This window comes from Loxodonta africana, chromosome 19, assembly GCF_030014295.1.
Source record: "Loxodonta africana isolate mLoxAfr1 chromosome 19, mLoxAfr1.hap2, whole genome shotgun sequence".
NCBI lineage: Eukaryota > Metazoa > Chordata > Mammalia > Proboscidea > Elephantidae > Loxodonta > Loxodonta africana.
The window spans coordinates 68313149-68334114 of record NC_087360.1 but is presented as its reverse complement, the minus strand read 5'-3'; the positions used below and the strand labels follow the sequence as shown (position 1 = coordinate 68334114).

General features: G+C 39.5%; 1 protein-coding gene across 2 annotated transcripts in view; it reads left to right on the top strand.

The window, feature by feature from the left end:
• NRG1 (neuregulin 1) overlaps positions 1-20966 on the top strand; it is a 1186330-nt gene that overhangs the window by 623249 nt on the left and 542115 nt on the right. The window lies entirely within an intron of this gene.

Genomic DNA, 20966 nt, shown 5'->3' with positions numbered 1-20966 from the left:
AATAGGTCAGCAGTTCAGATCTGCCAGGTGCTCCTTGAAAACACTATGTGGCAGTTCTACTCTGTCCTATAGGGTCGCTATGAGTTGGAATTGACTCAACCCAGTGGGTTTTGGGTTATTAATAACTGTAATATATGTAAACCAAAAGTATTATGCCCTACTTTAAACTGATTGCTAGTGTAAACTTAGATAATTTTAGTAAATTTTATTAGACCGATATGAAAGAAATCAAAAGCTCACACATTTGAGATACATGTAAGTATACATATATGTGTGTCGTATTTTATGTACATAAACCAAAAAACCCGCTGCCGTTGAGTCAATTCCAACTCATAGTGACCCTAAAGGACAGAATAGAACTGGCCCATATGGTTTCCAAGGAGCGCCTGGTGGATTCAAACTTCCGACCTTTTGGTTAGCAGGCATAGCTCTTAACCACTACGCCACCAGGGCTTCCTTTATGTACATAGAAAGTATTTTTGTGTGTATTCTTGCCACCAAGTTAAATGCCCTCTTGTCCCACAAATGTTCCTTTAGGAATAAAGTTAAATCTCACATTTGTGCAACCAAAGAGAATTTCTCACCAAAAATATTACCAACAAAGAAATACAGATAAGTAATTCAAATGACTGACTCAAGCTTAAGATGATTGGCTAGCTCTTTGTGTACCAAGAAACTAAAAAACACCCTGAAGTGGGCTTGTGCCAACTCAGTGAGAAAAATCTTTCCCCAAGAGCACATTCTCTTCAGTATAAAATGCGACAGTACACCTTGGCAAAGCCAGGTTAATTAGTTCACCGGAAAGACACATGATATTTCCTGTTGTCAGCCATGAAGTGAGAGAATTGGAAGGCTACTACCTCTGTAGTGTGCCAAGGCCCAAAGATCATGCAAAGAGGTGAAAAGGTACATGCCAAGAAAACAAAGCTGCAGGAAGAAGCAAATAATGCAAGATTTTGTGCCTCTACTATAAAATATAAATGTTCACTTACCAGGAGCAGCTTCAAATTGACAGCTTTGGGAGTTATGAGGTATTGTTAGCCAGGGTACTCCTGATTTGGCAAGATGAACAAACAAATAACAATACCATAAGGGGGCCTGGATGGGCGGGAAACTCATTCGTTCATGCATTAGCTCTGGCAGTGTGGGAACGGGGACAAGGCCAATGGTTTTAAGGCAGTTACTAGCTTTCGTCTGGCCACCAGCCAGACAAGGCCATGACTGTAACGTTACCCTCTGCCAGGTTCTAAAGTGTCTTTCTTACGACCTTCTTAAGATCCTTAAAGCCACATCTGCCCTTGGCCAATAAGAGACAAGAAACACAGAGCCAGTGGGGAGGATGTTGACAAGACATTGGCTGTGTCATTCCTACTGTGATCTGTTCAGGGCTTGATGAGATTTAGAATTCTTTAGATACTTTTTTTCTCAGTGGAGCATGCAGAGTCATTCAGGATATAGAAGTGGGCATCCTTTGTCTTATAAAGAGATCATACTTAGAAATAGCTGTCCTGCCCTGGAACAGTCTTGAAGACAAGATTGCAGATCTACCTTTGACCTTCCTGTCCCTGCACAATCTCCATCCCCAACCCAAACACACTGTCTGAAAGCCTTCACACCTTGCCTTTTAGTATCTGAAATTATACCTAGTAGAAATATATTATTGTTAATAAGAAAAGTCTTCATGCTGTCAGGAGGCACATCTGTGAGAATTTGTTAAACTGGATACATTTTCTTCTAACATTTAGCTGAGACCAGCTAAGCAGAGAGCCTAGCTATGGAGCGTAGAAAGAAGGGCAGGCAAGGTTCTCGTTCCCTAATTCTCTAAATAAAAGGGCTGAGGTGACTTTTGGGCAGCCAGCCATCCATGAATGATAATGAATAGGAAGTTGAAGAAAGGGAAATGGCTAAAGATAAATTTCTCATGTCTTGAAATATTGCTAGAGTTGTGTGAGCCTACAACAAGAAAATCCTACTTTCTCTGTCTTCTTTCTCCCCCTTAACTTCTCAGACTCCCTCTCTTGGGTCCTAGAACTCCTGAGTGGTGGGAATAGAGCTACCCATTGGAGAAGGAGAGATTGGAGAGTGGGGGGTTTCGAGAATGCCATCCTGAGGAGAAAATCCTTACTAAAGGATTTTGAGAGATAAAAATCAATCAACTGAGTACAGGAACCAAAGATGGTATGAGGCTACCCTAAGAATCCAAAAGTAAGGACAAACTGGCCTGGACTCATGTCACTGAAGTATAAATAGAAGGGAAAATATGGGTATAAACGATGTGTCAAAGGTGTTAAGTAACAGGATTTTTGTCTGACGGAATGCAAGAAGTGAAGGAAAGGAAGGAGAAAAGAATGTTTGAGGTTTCTTGCCTAGGAAACTGATAGAAAAGTAGGGCTGTTTAGAAAAATAGAAAAGTTGGGAAAAGAGATTATTTGGAGGAGAAAATAACTTACTTTTAGGCTTACTGAGTTTATCAAACCTGTATGTGTACTGGGATAATAATATGGCCCAATCACAAATCTTGCTATAAATTAATATATTTATGAAAGACTGTTAACTTGGAGGAAATATTATGAGTCTACTTTGTAAAGAAAAATATGTTTGGCATATATATATGTAGAAAAGAAGATTTAATGTTTGTCTTAGGCTGCATTCTCTAGAAAAGCAAAACCAGTAAAGCATATAAATATATATACAGAGAGAGAGATTTATATGAAGGAAACAGCTCACACAATTATAGAGGCTGGAACGTCCCAAGTCCGTGGATCAGGATAGAGGCTCTTCCTGATTCACATAGGCACAGGGGGTGGCAAACCCAAGGTCAGCATGTCAGAGAGCAGGGTTCTTGCTCACAGGCTGTGAAGGTTGACGAATCCCAAGATCAGCAGGCAAGACTGCAAGGCTTCTCCTGATTCATGTAGCTGCAGGGGCTGGTGAACCCAAGACTGGCAGTTTGGAGAGCAGGACTCTTGCTCACAGGCTATGAAGATGGGCAAATCCCAAGATCGGCAGGTAAGCTGCTAACTCAAGTCTCAAGAACCGGAGGTCAGACAAACAAGAGGCAGCTGCAGGATCCAGAATAAGCCAAAAGCCTTGGCAAGGCAAGCAGGAAGGAAGTAGGCGGTGGAGGGTACAGAGATGAAGGGTGAGGGTGTGGTGGGCCGCCACAGGGCCTGCCCCCCCCCATACCACTCAGCAAATTCCATCATGGGGGTGATCACCTATCAGATTTCAACAGGGAAGTGATCACAACATTACACAACTGCCAAAAGACTGAGAATCATGGCCCAGCCAAGTTGACACACAATCTTAACCATCACAACGTTAGACACTCTGGAGTGCTAAGAATAGTTGTGAATAATATTATTTTGCTTTTTTAAACATTTTGATTATTTTGCTTTAAATATAAATTAGTGTTTGTAATACCCATTGCTGTCAAGTCAATTCCCACTCACAGCGGTCCTACAGGACAGAGTAGAACTGCCCCATAGGGTTTCCAAGGAACAACTGGTGGATTTGAACTGTCAGCCTTTTGGTTGGCAGCCAAGCTCTTAACCTGTGCACCACCAGGGCTCCAGATTTTGTCATAAAATGTTTAAAATAAAATCCATTTTTCAATAAAACTTGATATTTAACATTTTTTACGTTGCCCTCATGGCCATAGAATGGATAGTTCCAGGAGGGTTCACAAATTCCTACAAATACCCTTGCAGTTCAATAGAATTGCAGTGACGGATAGTTTTCTTTTTATCAGTAGATATACTGACCAAATGTTATAAAACCAAATCATAATACGTGGTCTAAAAATAAGATAGAATAGTAAATATTTTACCTCTGACCTTTTATGGATTATACGGATGTGTCAAATTGATCCCAGCATAGAGTTGCCTGCAATCTTTCTGGTCCAAATCAGGGTCATGGCCATGCCAGTTCCTTCCGTGGGACTCTCTTGTTTCTGGTGGCTGCTGGCAACCCTCGGCGTTCATTTGCTGGTTGTAGATGCACCTGCCTGCGTCATCGCATGGCATCTCCCCTTCGTGTGTGTCTTTCTGGGTCTGTACCAGTACCAGTTGCTCCTGAGTCAGCTCAACTCATGGTGACCCCACGTGTATTAGAGCAGAACTGTGTTCTGCCAGGTTTTCAATAGCTGCTGTTTTGGAATTAAATCATCAGGCTTCTCTCCGATGGTTCCTCTGGGTGGAATCCAACTTCCAACCTTTCAGTTAGCAGACAAAAGAGCATTAACCATTTGCACTGGCCTCACTCTGTGGCTTTACTCCCATTTATAAGACATCTGTCTGAGGGATTAGATTTAGGATCTGCCCTACTCTGATATGACGTCATTAACATGACAAAAGAGAACCCTATTTCCAAAGAGGATCACATTCACAGGTATGGGGGTTAGGACTTCAACATATATTTTTGGGAGGCCGGATTCAATCCACAACATATGTCATAAATTTCAAAGTTGTGTTTTCCCGTAAACCATTTATTGCCTCCGTTTATTAAAGTCACATACTACTTCAGCTGTCTTTTGTAATAAAAGTATGGTTGTACAATATAAATGAATACCAATAATGCATCACCAAGTATACAAGTACATTATGACAATATCATGTTAAGGGATAAAGTGATATTCTGCTGCCCAAAACTCAAGGAAAAATTATGAACCCGATAGCATCCATGGAGTCCCTGGGTAGCACAGGTGGTTAAGTGTTCAACTACTAACCAAAAGGTTGGTGCTTTTAACCGACCCAGAGGCACCTCAGAAGAAAAAGCTGGCAATCTGTTTCTGAAAGGTCACAGCCATGAAAACCGCATAGTTCTACTCTGATACACTTGGGGTCACCATGAATTGGAATTGACTTGATGGCAACTGGTTTATTTGTTGTGTGTGTGTGTGTGTGTGTGTTTACAGTGTCCATCAAGCAGTAGAACTTATTTTTTAACAGAAGCATTTCATTGTACATGTGTTTCATTCCAGAGTTTTTGAAAGATGTCCAGATTTTTATTTAACAAGTTGCTGGCTTGCCACTAATCTTCAGTTTTACAGGAGTGTGCGTAGGCTTAACTGAAGGCATTAAAGCTACTGTATTTAGTTTGCTTGCAAAAGAAATGTATAAGCATAGCCTGATCACTGAAAATTATGTTCAAGATAAAGTGATGGGGATGGTTTGGAAACTTGTGGGAAGATCGAAGTTTGCCAAAATCTTTCTGTTTATAGCTTTGCAAACCTTTTATGCGTATCAGAATAGATTGTGCTCTAGCTATAGGTGCCCACAGAGCTTAATTTCAACCAGGATAAAAACCCAAACCAAACTCATTGCTATCATTCCGATTCACAGCGGCCCTATAAACCCTGTAGTGACTCTATAGGACAGAGTAGAACTGTCCCATTGGGTTTCCAAGGAGCAGCTTGTGGATTCGAACTCCTGACCTTTTGTTTAGCAGCCAAGCTCTTAACCACTGCACCACCAGGGCTCCTTTCAACCAGGATAAAGAAGCTAAAATAGGAACAGCTCTTCAGAGGAACGGAAAGTCTTCTGATATTTCCCCAAGCCTTAAGGAACTTGAGGAGCCTTAGCCCCGTGGTTGGTCTTGAGTGGTAATTTCTCAGTGACACTGGCCAAGTACTCTACAGTTTAAAAACAAAATTCAAGTATATCATCAGATTTAACCCTCAAAACAATTTCATATCTATCATCAGATTTTAATCCTCACGGTACTTTGTTGCCCCAGTTTAGAGTTTAGAAAATTGATGTAGTGGTAGAGCCAAATCAAATCCATGTTTGGGAAGGTCTACATTCTAAAATCCTCCCATTTAATAGAAAAAGATTTTTGGACTAAAAGTAACGTCAGCAAAAGGATTGTGTCAACGACTTGGTGATTATTAGATGTGGCCTGAAGTGTGGTATTTAAATTCTGGGCCCCCCCCTAAAAATGTTTAGGAATTTACCCTCTGCTAATTGTGAAATTAAAAAGTTTTGAAATTAAAAAGTTTAAGAATAAAGAAGTATGGTTTTTGTTCCCAGGGTCATCGTTGACCAACTGTATGCTTTGATAATTATTTTTGCTTTGTGATATTAATTATACTAATTCTTACTCATACAAACCTTTACTTCTCCACACCCAGCCTTTGTTTGATTCTTAACCTCATACATGAGTGAGGTATTCACTCATTGTCTGACAGGTATGTTGTAATAATTAATTAATGCTCTTAGAACCCTTCAGATATTGTGGTCTAATGGATACTTTATTCCCTGGTTAACACAACCCCTGGGCCCCAAAGTCAGACAAAGTGAGGTGAAAGATGTTATGTATCCTTTTGGTGCTTAATAAATAGCTGCTGACTGACAGGTTGAAAAACAAACAGCTGTGTGGTTGGGAGATCCAATAGCCAACCAAAGTGAAGGTCACGGCTGTGACAAAGCCTCTATACCAGCGTTCTCAAACTTAAGGTTTCATAAAGAGCACCTGCTTGAGACAAATGCGAATGCCTAGAACCACATCTCACTCCGTTACAGTTGGTAAGTCTAAGGTAGGACGAAAAAGGTTCGTTTTTAACAAGCTGTTCAGATCATGCTACATTTAGAGTCATCAGCTATTCCAGTTTGCCCAGGACTGAGGGGTTTCCCAAGACATGGGACTTCCAGCTAAAACCAGGAGGAAAAAAACAAAAACAAAAACAAAACCAAACCCACTGCCTTCAAGTCAATTCCAACTCATAGCAACCCTATAAGACAGAGTAGAACTGCCCCATAGAGTTTCCAAGGAGTGGCTGGATTCGAACTGCTGACCTTTTGGTTAACAGCCATAGCTCATAGCCACTGTGCCACCAGGGCTCCAAAAAAATCAGGACAGTCCCAGGCAAACAGGGATAGTTGATCACTCAGATTCTAAGTGGTCAGTGTTCACACTTTCAAAAATAGTGTAGTAATTCAGGCTTGGTTCTAGAAACTTGGTACAATACTGGCTAACATGAAAATCCATCTCGGGTGATTTCAGGGTTAGTGATTCTCAAAAGATTGTCCTTGGATCACTTACTGAATATCTACAGGTGAGCAGAGACAATCTGTGTTTTAACAAGCTCCACAGGCAAGTTAAGTTTGAAGGCCGGTGTCATAGAGTCTCAGAACCAGAGCGGTTTCATTTCTGAATAAATGAAATTACCACACTAGCCTCTTTGAGTGAGAATGAGAAGTTATTTATGATTTTTTTTTTTTTTTTTTTTGAGCTGAGGTGAATTTTCTGTAAAACTTCTAAAAGAATCTGCAATCAGAATTCTACCTTCCACCATAAGGATTAAGGCTATTTTGTTAGTTTGGTTTTTATGAACGAGTTCCTTTTTAGGGGTGAAAAAGCTTTGCCCCACCTGCGAGATTATCTCTGCCTCCGATTCTATTTAGCCTTGGCACCGAGCCTGAAAAAATTTTATCAAGTTATGATGATATATATATTAAAAAAAAAAAAAAAAAACCGGGAAAGCTTCTAAATTTCCCTTCTCTTCCTTGCCCCTGTCCATTTCTTTCTTTTTCTTTGTAAATAATACATTAAAACCTGAGAAAGCTGGAACCTGTCAGAGAAGGAAAATGCAAATATTTTCCACCAAAACAAGCCATAGAATAGTGGTAAGACTGCGCCCTGTCAAAGGCGGATAAAAAAAGAGGTTCTGTTGAGTTCTGGCTCTCACACCTCCTATCTGCTCTAGAAACAGAGGAAAAACACTATACATGCTGAGCAGAGTGGAAAGGAATTTTAATTTTTCAGTGAGCTCTCCTAAATTGAGGGAAACCATCACCTTTCTACACAGATGCAGACGAGCTGGCCACAGAACAAAAAACCGCGTTTTTTTGGTTCTTACGCCATGAATTGGAGTATGGATATTAGAGATGGAAACGGGCAATTAGATCATCAGTTCACTTTCCTTTCCAAGCAGCAATTAAATTTGTTTTCTTTTTCTCAGCTTGCTTCTGCTAAAAAGGAAAAAGAGAGAGAGAGCATTTGGGGTTTTCCTCATGGAGCCTTAGACCAAACATAGACCCCTTCTCGGTTAACATGTATGGTGATTGAGAGGAGGGAGGGGGCAGGAAGGAAACGGAGGAGGCGAGTTAAAGTGAAGTAAAGGCTTTGGCTGCTCCCTTCAGCTCATGTGAACAGTTTGGCAGTCCGATGCAGTCCTCTGAGAGACAACCTGCATCTATTAGACATCTCAAGTATTTGTTCCAACCACTAGATTCAGCGTATAGCTTACTCCAAGATGAGTGTGCTGTTATCACAGTGCAAGATAACAAAGATACACCATGAAGGCCACGCCAGAAATCACGCTGGAAAGGAGAAAACTACAAAAATAGAAAACAAAACAAGCCACATTTATATAACCCTGGCCTTTCAGGATCGTCTCCTTAAACTGTTCTAGTAAAACAAAAAAAACAGAACTCTCAACTCTTCACCTCAGTAGAGGAGAAGTGTATTTACTACTGAAATTACTTCCGGCCGACCACTAAGGGGATTCTTTTCTCTGGGCCCCATTTAATCTTTTCCTTTATCTGAGTACGTGCTCAAGCCAAATGTGATGCTCCTCATATTTTCTAAGTTCAAGGAAGTGAGCAAGACACGTTGAAAATCTCTATGTGTTGTCTGCTACATAGGTTTCATGAAAGACTTCATTATGTTCACATTCTTTGTGAGGTTTTGTGTCAGCACTGTATTGCTAAAATTTCCAACATCCCCTGGAACAATTGAAAAAAAAAAAAAAAAACTAAAGCATTGCCATCTTTTTGGAACCCTTTTCGTACCATCCTTTTACATCTCTTAAAACTACTTCAGATGATTTTAATCTGACACTGTGCTTTTGGGATTTTTAAATGTGTTTTGGTAGGCTACATAGGACACATAATTAGCTTTTTTTCCCCCAGGCAGGCAGTTTTGAGTATAAGGTGGCTGTGTATTCCCGATTCATAGCGACTCAAGGGCAACAGGTTTTACGGGTGTGTTCCCGAGATAAGTATTTAAATATTCTCTCCTACTTTTTTTTTTTTTTCCTACCACAGAAGGGTCCCATTTTAATGGTTTATCAAGTAGACAATGGACATTGAGCTATGAGTTGACCAAGAGATCTGCTTACTACCTAAAATATCAAGTGAAATCATGGTTTTTGGTGTCTTACTGTTATTGTCTGGCTTTTGTCTTGGGCTTGGGCCTTTTAGCTTAAATCTGTTAACTTTTCAGAATATCTAATCTTGGTAGTTAATTATATAAGTCTGCAAACAATTCACTAACCAAGAACGTTTCTGGCAACTTGGATATTTATTTCCAGGTAAACGTATATAGAAGAAAAGTAAATGCTGTGCAGCTTTGCAAACACACAGAAATTGTGAAATTTCGCCATCTTCTGCAGTCAGAAAAAAAATAACATAATCCTTTATGCCAATTTTTGCTCCAAGGATTATCTGATTCAATGAGTAGTATGTATTTTTACACAAATAACGCGCACCTTCTAAGTTTGTTTGCCAACCATTCCCTCCCTTTGCGAGGTATTTTCTTAAGCACCAGTATGCCAATTTTTTTTCAAGTGTTGCTGTTGGAAAAAAGAAAAAAAAAAAAAACAGCATAGCAAGCTTATGATAATACCTTGAAGGGGAAGAGAGTGGTTGGTCAACAAACGGAGAAAGGGAGTGGTTGGTCAACAAACGGAGAGGATGCATGTTATTTGCATAAAAATACAGTAAGTGAGGGAAAATATATATGGATACAATAATATCTATTTCGTTTGGGTTATTTCCTCAAAATGTTTTAAAAATTCTTTTGGGAAAAAATTATCATCACGGTGTCACCTTATTAGAGAAGTGGTGATGTAGAATTTTAGATCAAGTAAGGCACAGATGTCCTTAACTTTAAGAAGATTAGAATGATACATTCCATTCTAGACCAGCCTAAGGGGAACCAACAATCAGCAAATTGGTAGGTTGTTTCTAGGCTTACATGTCTGTACACACAGCAGTTACTTGCTTGTAGAGCTGGTGAAGTTAGCAGCTGTGTTTATCTTCACTCTCTTTATTTCAGAAGAGTACCCTATGTCTCCAAGTTTTACTTTATTTTTTTTTTCACCTTTTTAAAGTAACATTTTTATTGTGTTTTAGGCAGAAGTTTACACAGCAAATTAGGTTCCCATTGAACAATTTTTGTACAAATTGTTCTGTAACATTGGTTACATTTTTCATAATGTGTCAGCATTCTCATTATTTCCATTCTGTTTGTTCTGTTACCATTAATCTAGCTTCCCTGCTCCTCCTTACCATCTCATCTTTGCTTTAGGGTAAATGTTGACAGTTCAGTCTCATATAGTTGATTATTTAAGGAAGCACAGTTCTCACAAGTAATATTGTTTATTTTATAAGTCAATCTATTATTTGGCTGAAAGGTATCCTCCAGGAGTGGCTTCAGTTCCATGTTCAAAGGGTATCTTAGGGCGATAGTCTCAGGGTTCCTCTAGTCTCCACAGGTTCAGTAAGTTTGGCCTTTTTTAGGAATTTGAGTTTTGTCCCATTCTATCTGGGACCTTCTATTGTATCCCTGGTCAGAACAGTCAGTAGTGGTGTCTGGGCACTATCTGGTTCTTCTGATCTCAAGCTAGATGAAGACCAAGTTTTATTTTTAATCAATTTGTACTTTTAAACCATTAACTTAAGACAGGAGGTTCTTATCAGACCCTGTAAATATTATGATAGGTCCTATAGAAATCACTGAACTTGGAAGACAAAAATGATGGCCAGGCTGAGAACGTGCTCCTGAATTAATCAGAAGATTCTGTTCATACCTTCACAGGGACACATTTCTCACCCAGGAGCTTGGCAGCCAGAAGAAAGAGACACTGAGGAGCAGTGAGAAGAAGACAATGCTAAAAGTTAACAGATCTCAATTCGGTTGTTCTTCAGCTTGTTAGCTGTGTGACCGAAAATACTGTCCCTTAAACTCTCCGCATATTGGTTTCTTTATCTAAAAAGATTAATTATACCAACAAGGTTTCTTCTAGACCCAGATAAACCTATTGTAAAATTTATACGGGAAGACAAAGGACTTGGAAAAGCTAAAACAGTTTTCAAAAAGACAAGGTGGGAGGAACAACTCCACCCAATGTTAAGGCTTGCAACATTGCTACAGTAATCAATATGGTGTGGCAGAGGAGTAGACACATAGCTAGACATATACATCACAGGGCAAAACAGAGAACCCAGAAATGGACCCACATAAATATGCCTGAATGAATTTTGACAAAGGTGCTGTAATAATTTAATCAAGGAAAAATAATTTTTGCAAAAAATGGTACTGGAGGAATTGGACATCCATAAGCCAAAAAAGAAAAAAAAAAAAAAAAGCACCTTGTACCTAAACCTCACAACTTGTACAAAAATTAACCCAAAATTGTTCAGAGACTTAAATGTAAACTGTAAAACTTTATTAAAAAAAAAAAAAAAAACTTATCAAGACCTAGGGTTAAGTGAAGAGTCTTAAGACTTGATGCCAAAAGCACAATCCGTAGAAGGAAAATTGATAAATTGGACCTCATCAAAATTAAAAACCTTTGCTCTGCAAAAGACTCTGTACAGAGGATGAAAAGAAAAACTAGGCAGAGAGAAAATATTTGCAAACCGCATATCCAGAAAAGGCCTGTATCTAAAAAATATAAAGAACTCTCAAAAAACAACAGTGAAAGAAAATCCAATTAAGAAAATGGGTGAAAGATATAAACAGAAATTTTGCCAAAGAGGACATACAGGTGACAGGTAAGCATATGGAAAGACGTCCAACATCATTAGCTATCAGGGAAAATGCAAATTAAAACAACAATGAGATATCACTGTCTACCTATCAGAAAGGCTAAAATAATAATAAAATAGTGATAATACCAAATGCTGGCGAGGATGTGGAGAAACGATCACGCATACATTACTGATGGGAATATAAAATGATACAGCCACTCTGGAAAACATTCGCTCGTTTCTTATAAAACTAAACATGTACTTACTATATGATTGAGCAATTGCACTCTTGGTCAGAGTTGTTGTTGTTAGGTGCCATCAAGTCAGTTTCGACTCATAGTCACCCTATGTACAACAGAACGAAACACTGCCTGGTCCTGCACCGTCCTCACAATTGTTGCTATATTTGAGCCCACTGTTGCAGCCACTGTGTCAATCCATCAATACTATCTTTTGGAGGGGGGTCTTCTTCTTTTTTGCTGACCCTCTACTTTATCAAGCATGATGTCCTTCTCCAGGGACGGGTACCTCCTGGCAACATACCCAAAGTACATGAGATGAAGTCTCACCATCCTCATTTCCAAGGAGCACTCTGGCTGTACTTCTTCCAAGATAGACTTGTTCTTTCTACTGGCAGTCCATGATGTATTCAGTATTCTTGACCAACACTGTAATTAAAAGGCATCACTTCTTCTTCTGTCTTCTTATTCATTGTCCAGTTTTCACATGCATATGAAGCTACTGAAAAAATCATGGCTTGGGTCAGGCACACTTTAGTCCTTACAGTGACATCTTTGCTTTTCAACACTTTAAAGAAATCTTTTGCAGCAGATTTGCCTAGTACAATATGTTATTTGACTTCTTGACTACTGCTTCCATGGGCATTGATTATGGATCGAAGTAAAAAGAAATCCTTGACAACTTCAGTATTTTCTCCATATATCATGATGTTGCTTATTGGTCCAGTTGTAAGGATTTTTGTTTTCTTTATATTGAGGTGTAATCCATACTGAAGGCTATAGGCTTTGATCTTCATCAGTAAGTGCTTCAAGTCCTCTTTGCTTTCAGCAAGCAAGGTTGTGTCATCTGCATGCCACAGGTTGTTAATGAATCTTCCTCCAGTCCTGATACATGGGCGTTAATCCCAGAGAAATGAAAATTTATGTTCATATAAAAAGCTGCACATGAGTGTTCATAACAATTGTACTTTTGATAGGGAAAAACTGAAGACAACATAGATGTTCTTCCACCAGTGAATGGTTAAAAAAAATTGAAGATCCATACCATGGAATTCTACACAGCAATAAAAAACAAATGAACTATTGATATAGGCGACAACTTGACCGGATCTCTAGAACATTATTCTGAGTAAAAAACCAGCCAATCTCAAATGTTATGCACACTGTGATTCCATTTATATAACATTCTTGAAATGACAAAATTATAGAACTGGAGAACAAGTTAGAGGTTGCCAGGTGTTAGGAAGTCAGGAAGGAAGGGAGGTAGGCATGGCTGTAGAAGGAATCCTTATGATAGAACTGTTCTACATCTGAACTGTTGTGGTGATCACATGAATCTACATGTGTGATAAAACTACATGGAACTAAATCACACACACACACATACAAATAAGTGTGCATAAAACTCGTGAGATTTGAGTAAGCTTGGAGGAGTGTATAAATGTCAATCTCCTGATTGTAATATTGAAGTATAATTATGTGAGATGTTACCATTGTGGGAAACTGGGTGAAGGGTCCATGAGACTTCTCTGTACATGTTTTGCAATTTCCTGTGAATTCATAATTGTTTCAAAAATAAAAAAGTGTGAATGACAAAGTTCTCTGTGTGGCTTCTATTAAGCAATGTGACCTATTATTTGTGAAAACCAAGCTTTTGCTGACCACTCTTTCCTTCCCATCCAAAACCTAGCTGTTAGAAGGATAATGAAGGAAACCTAAGACCCTATAAGAAACTATAGCACATGTTATTTTAAGGCAATACTAGAGAACAGAAGAAGGACCCAATGGTTAAATACTCAGCTGCTAACTGAAAGGTTGGTGGTTCAGACCCACCCAGCAGTTCTCCAGGAGAAAGACCCGGTGATCTGCTCCTGTAAAGATTACAGCCTAGGAAACCCAATGGGGCAATCCTACTCTGTCACATGGGGTCATTATGAGTCGAAACCAAACTTGAAGGCACCAAACAACAGCAGTGAACAGAAAGAATGGAAGATGGAACCCTGGGAGATTTCGTAGAACTGAAGTTTCTAACATTAGCTTACACTGGATTCACCAGCCAAAACCAAACCAGTTTCAGTTGCTGTTGAATTGATTCCTTCTCACGGTGAACCTGTATGTTGCAGAGTACAACCGTAATATCCATAGGGTTTTCATGGTTAGGACCTTTTGGAAGCAGATTGCCAGGCCTTTCTTCTACACTCTAGGTGGGCTGGAACCACCAACCTTTCAGTTAGTCTTCTAGCACTTAACCGTTCATGCCACCTGGGACTCCTAGAGTCAGCAGAGGGTTCATCAAAACACCAATTTCTCAGATCTAAGCCCAGAGTTCCTGCCTCAGTTGATCTGGGGTGGAGCTCAAGAATTTCTAAGGACTAGAGGAATCCCGGCGGCCATGGTCCCCAAACCTTCTGTTGGCCCAGGACAGGAACCATTCCCGAAGACAACTCATCAGACATGAAAGGGACTGGACAGTGGGTAGGAGAGAGATGCTGATGAAGAGTGAGCTATTTGTATCAAGTGGACACTTGAGACTGTGTTGGCATCTCCTGTCTGGAGGGGGGATGGGAGGGTAGAGAGGGTTGGAAGCTGGCAAAATTGTCACGAGAGACTGCAAGGGCTGACTCATTAGGGGGAGAGCAAGTAGGAGTACGGAGTAAGGTGTATATAAACTTATATGTGACTGTTCGACCTGATTTGTAAACGTTCATTTGAAGCTCAATAAAAGTTAATAATAATAAAAAAAAAAACCCAAAAAAACCAAAAGAGTTTCTAAGGAGTTCACATGTGATGCTGATGCTGAGTGGATGCTGCTGGTTAGGAGCCCACACTTTGAGAACTACTGCCATGGATCATCTGAGAGTAGCCATTTTAAACTCTCCTAAGAAACTTTTTTTTTTTTTTTTTTTAAGAAACTTCCTAGTAGAATGCAAAAAAAGAAATTATTTAAGAATTCTCTATACTTACGTTACTTTATATAGTCTTTTTTCCCCACAATATGTTGGCTAATAAAAATGTTCTTTTTGGTTCTTCATCAATGTGGGCCCAACAGTATGTCATTGAGCTAATTTTAAAAGCCTCCCCTAGTTGCATATCCATCACAGTCTCAGAAAGTATTATCCCATAAAACTCCATCAACACAACACGTAAGCCCTTAAATGTACTGCTCAATTGGCCGGCAAGAGGGTGAAAGAAACCAATGAAAGGCAAATGGTGATCTATAAGGAGACCTCAAAATAAATTTATAAGTTAAATCCTACAACAAAATATGTGACTGCATTAGGGGTCTGTTTTTAGAAGTGTCTTTAATAGGTTTCTAGAATATAGAAGTTTTGTTGCAGGTACTGAGTGGTATGGTAGGAAGCTCAGGCTTTGGAGTCAAATACCCTGTATTTTGGGTCTAATTACTAGAAGTGTTAATTTGGATGAGGCATTGAAATTAAGGTCCAGTTTCTCTATATTTAAAAAGAAGATACTAATGCCCAGAGCACAGGGTTGTTGGGAGAATCAATAAGAAAACATCCACAACGAGTATCACAGTGTATGACACTAAAGTTTTCAATAAACAGCTGTAGTGATGAAGTTGAGTGGATACAGATAATAAACTTCAATAATCTCATTTGTTGATTATATTTTGGTAGGTATTCTCCAAATCTGAAGTGAAATCAACAGTTATAATCATTTCCAATGACAATCCTTTTATCTAGCAATTGTTATGTCCCAGGCTCTGTGCAAAGAACTTTATTCTTATTTAAGTCTTCACAGCCAAAAATAGGTACCCTTCTCATTTGACATATGAGAAAATGGGGACTTCAAGAGTCTAGTATCTCGCTCAAGGTTCCCTAGGTAGTAAGTGGTCCAACTGAGATTTGAACCTGACTTTCTAGGTAAAGTTCTTTTCAATATACCACGTTGCCTTCTACTACGGGGCTTTAATGTGATATGGATCTCATTGGCGTTGCTAGGCAGTCAGTGCTTATTTGATCTTCATGTCCACAGACGTAGGATGTTGTTTTTTCTTCATGTATCGCTAAGTCATTTATAAGATATATAACACTTGCGCAGCAACATAGACATACTATCTTCATATTCCATTCGTTGGCAGAATCCCTCCAGAGAAAGTCATTGTCAGATCATTTCATGGAAGCCTTGAGGCTGAGGAGAGGTGGTCGCCTTGTAGTTATTCTGAGCATGTTTTCAGTTCAAAGACTAAATGTTGATCTTGATATAGGACAAAACCAATTAGAAATATATGAAGTACTTGTTTCTAGGTAATAAACCAAGGCAGAAACTACATTTAGAAGTGGGATGGCGAGCGGAGCCAAGATGGCGGACTAGGCAGACGCTACCTCGGATCGCTCTTACAACAAAGACACGGAAAAACAAGTGATTCGATCCATACATAACAATCTACGAACCCTGAACAACAAACGCAGATTTAGAGACGGAGAACGAACTAATACGGGGAAGCAGCGATTGTTTCCAGAGCCTGGAGCCAGTGTACCAGTCAGGTACGGCACAAGCACAGAGAGCTGCTCCACCCCCCTGAACTAACCCCGGGTGGGAGACCAGCCAGTTCCGTGGGTGGCGTGGGACGCAGCCGGTAGGAGAAGTCCCCGGGAGGCAGTGACTGGTCTTGGAGCAGGAAGAGCAGCGTCCCAGCCGGGGAACCGTCTCGCCGGGATTTGGACCGGACGCAGGTACGGCATAAACACGGAGAGCTGCTCCACCCCACTGGAGTAACCCCGGGAAGGGGCCCAGCCGGGTCGCGCGGGCGGCGTGGGACGCAGCCAACAGGAGAAGTCCCCGGGAGGGAGCGACTGGTATTGGAGCGGGGAGAACAGCGTCCCAGCCGGGACACTCGGTCACGGCACAAACACGGGGAGCTGCTCCACCCATCTGAACTAACCCCAGGAGGGGGCCCACCTGGTTCTCGGGGGCGGCATGGCCACGTGGCTGGAGGGACGAGAAGTCCCGGGAGGCAGCAACTGATTTTGGAGTCGAGAGTGCACCGTCCCAGTAGGGGAGCCTTGACGCTGGGCGTGGGGCTGGAAGCAGAGGATCTGACCGTGACTCCAGCGGGCCAGACCCCCCGGGCAATCTCCACACAGCCAGCACACATAGGCGACGCGCCCACGGGAATCTCAGATATAATAGTCATTCCAAGCAAGACAAGCAACTCTGGCTATATTCTGAGGTGCTACTCTCCTATCTCTCTGTTCCCTCCCCCACCGTCCCCAGGCGGCTTCATTAACATCCTAATAGCCTGAGCCAGAGGGAGAACTCTGATAGGGATCTGACTGCATTTTTTTTTTAGCGGATTTTCTGGAAAAACTAGTTTCCCAGTGATGGCTCGGAGACAACAATCCATATCAAACCACTTAAAGAAGCAGACCATGACAGCTTCTCCAACCCCCCAAACAAAAGAATCAAAATCTTTCCCAAATGAAGATACAATCTTGGAATTATCAGATACAGAATATAAAAAACTAATTTACAGAATGCTTAAAGACATCACAAATGAAATTAGGATAACTGCAGAAAAAGCCAAGGAACACACCGATAAAACTGTTGAAGAACTCAAAAAGATTATTCAAGAACATAGTGGCAAAATTAATAAGTTGCAAGAATCCATAGAGAGACAACATGTAGAAATCCAAAAGATTAACAATAAAATTACAGAATTAGACAATGCAATAGGAAGTCAGAGGAGCAGACTCGAGCAATTAGAATGCAGACTGGGACATCTGGAGGAGCAGGGAATCAACACCAACATAGCTGAAAAAAAATCAGATAAAAGAATTAAAAAAAATGAAGAAACCCTAAGAATGATGTGGGACTCTATCAAGAAGGATAACCTGCAGATGATTGGAGTCCCAGAACAGGGAGGGGGGACAGAAAACACAGAGAAAATAGTTGAAGAACTCCTGACACAAAACTTCCCTGACATCATGAAAGACGAAAGGATATCTATCCTAGATGCTCATCGAACCCCATTTAAGATTGATCCAAAAAGAAAAACACCAAGACATATTATCATCAAACTCACCAAAACCAAAGATAAACAGAAAATTTTAAAAGCAGCCAGGGAGAAAAGAAAGGTTTCCTTCAAGGGAGAATCAATAAGAATAAGTTCAGACTACTCAGCAGAAACCATGCAGGCAAGAAGGGAATGGGACGACATATACAGAACACTGAAGGAGAAAAACTGCCAGCCAAGGATCATATATCCAGCAAAACTCTCTCTGAAATATGAAGGCGAAATTAAGATATTTACAGACAAACACAAGTTTAGAGAATTTGCAAAAACCAAACCAAAGCTACAAGAAATACTAAAGGATATTGTTTGGTCAGAGAACCAATAATATCAGATATCAGCACAACACAAGGTCACAAAACAGAACGTCCTGATATCAACTCAAATAGGGAAATCACAAAAACAAACAAATTAAGATTAATTAAAAAAAAAATACAAATAACAGGGAATCATGGAAGTCAACAGGTAAAAGATCACAATAATCAAAAAGAGGGACTAAATACAGGAGGCATTGAACTGCCATATGGAGAGTGATACAAGGCGATATAGAACAATACAAGTTAGGTTTTTACTTAGAAAAATAGGAGTAAATAATAAGGTAACCACAAAAAGGTATAACAACTCTATAACTCAAGATAAAAGCCAAGAAAAACGTAACGACTCAACTAACATAAAGTCAAACACTATGAAAATGAGGATCTCACAATTTAAGAAAAACGCCTCAGCACAAAAAAGTATGCGGAAAAATGAAATTGTCAACAACACACATAAAAAGGCATCAAAATGACAGCACTAAACACTTATTTATCTATAATTACCCTGAATGTAAATGGACTAAATGCACCAATAAAGAGACAGAGAGTCACAGACTGGATAAAGAAACACGATCCATCTATATGCTGCCTACAAGAGACACACCTTAGACTTAGAGACACAAAACTCAAAGGATGGAAAAAAGTATATCAAGCAAACAATAAGCAAAAAAGAAGAGGAGTAGCAATATTAATTTCTGACAAAATAGACTTTAGACTTAAATCCACCACAAAGGATAAAGAAGGACACTATATAATGATAAAAGGGACAATTGATCAGGAAGACATAACCATATTAAATATTTATGCACCCAATGACAGGGCTGCAAGATACATAAATCAAATTTTAACAGATTTGAAAAGTGAGATAGATACTTCCACAATTATAGTAGGAGACTTCAACACACCACTTTCGGAGAAGGACAGGACATCTAGTAAGAAGCTCAATAGAGACACGGAAGACCTACTTACAACAATCAACCAACTTGACCTCATTGACTTATACAGAACTCTCCACCCAACTGCTGCAAAGTATACTTTTTTTTCTAGCGCACATGGAACATTCTCTAGAATAGACCACATATTAGGTCATAAAACAAACCTTTGCAGAGTCCAAAACATCGAAATATTACAAAGCATCTTCTCAGACCACAAGGCAATAAAACTAGAAATCAATAACAGAAAAACTAGGGAAAAGAAATCAAATACTTGGAAAATGAACAATACCCTCCTGAAAAAAGACTGGGTTATAGAAGACATCAAGGAGGGAATAAGGAAATTCATAGAAAGCAACGAGAATGAAAATACTTCCTATCAAAACCTCTGGGACACAGCAAAAGCAGTGCTCAGAGGCCAATTTATATTGATAAATGCACACATACAAAAAGAAAAAAGAGCCAAAATCAGAGAACTGTCCCTACTACTTGAACAAATAGAAACTGAGCAACAAAAGAATCCATCAGGCACCAGAAGAAAACAAATAATAAAAATTAGAGCTGAACTAAATGAATTAGAGAACAGAAAAACTATTGAAAGAATTAACAAAGCCAAAAGCTGGTTCTTTGAAAAAATTAACAAAATTGATAAACCATTGGCTAGACTGATTAAAGAAATACAGGAAAGGAAACAAATAACCCGAATAAGAAACGAGAAGGATCACATCACAACAGAACCAAATGAAATTAAAAGAATCATTTCAGATTATTATGAAAAATTGTACTCTAACAAATTTGAAAACCTAGAAAAAATGGATGAATTCCTGGAAAAACACTACCTACCTAAACTAACACATTCAGAAGTAGAACAACTAAATAGACCCATAACAAAAAAAGAGATTGAAACGGTAATCAAAAAACTCCCAACAAAAAAAAGCCCTGGCCCGGACGGCTTCACTGCAGAGTTCTACCAAACTTTCAGAGAAGAGTTAACACCACTACTTCTGAAGGTATTCCAAAGCATAGAAAATGACGGAATACTACCCAACTCATTCTATGAAGCCACCATCTCCCTGATACGAAAACCAGGTAAAGACATTACAAAAAAAGAAAATTATAGACCTATATCCCTCATGAACATTGATGCAAAAATCCTCAACAAAATTCTAGCCAATAGAATCCAACAACACATCAAAAAAATAATTCACCCTGATCAAGTGGGATTTATACCAGGTATGCAAGGCTGGTTTAATATCAGAAAAACCATTAATGTAATCCATCACATAAATAAAACAAAAGACAAAAACCACATGATCTTATCAATTGATGCAGAAAAGGCATTTGACAAAGTCCAACACCCATTCATGATAAAAACTCTTACCAAAATAGGAATTGAAGGAAAATTCCTCAACATAATAAAGGGCATCTATGCAAAGCCAACAGCCAATATCACTCTAAATGGAGAGAACCTGAAAGCATTTCCCTTGAGAACGGGAACCAGACAAGGATGCCCTTTATCCCCGCTCTTATTCAACATCGTGCTAGAAGTCCTAGCCAGGGCAATTAGGCTAGACAAACAAATAAAAGGTATCCGGACTGGCAAGGAAGAAGTAAAGTTATCACTATTTGTAGATGACATGATTATATACACAGAAAACCCTAAGGAATCCTCCAGAAAACTACTGAAACTA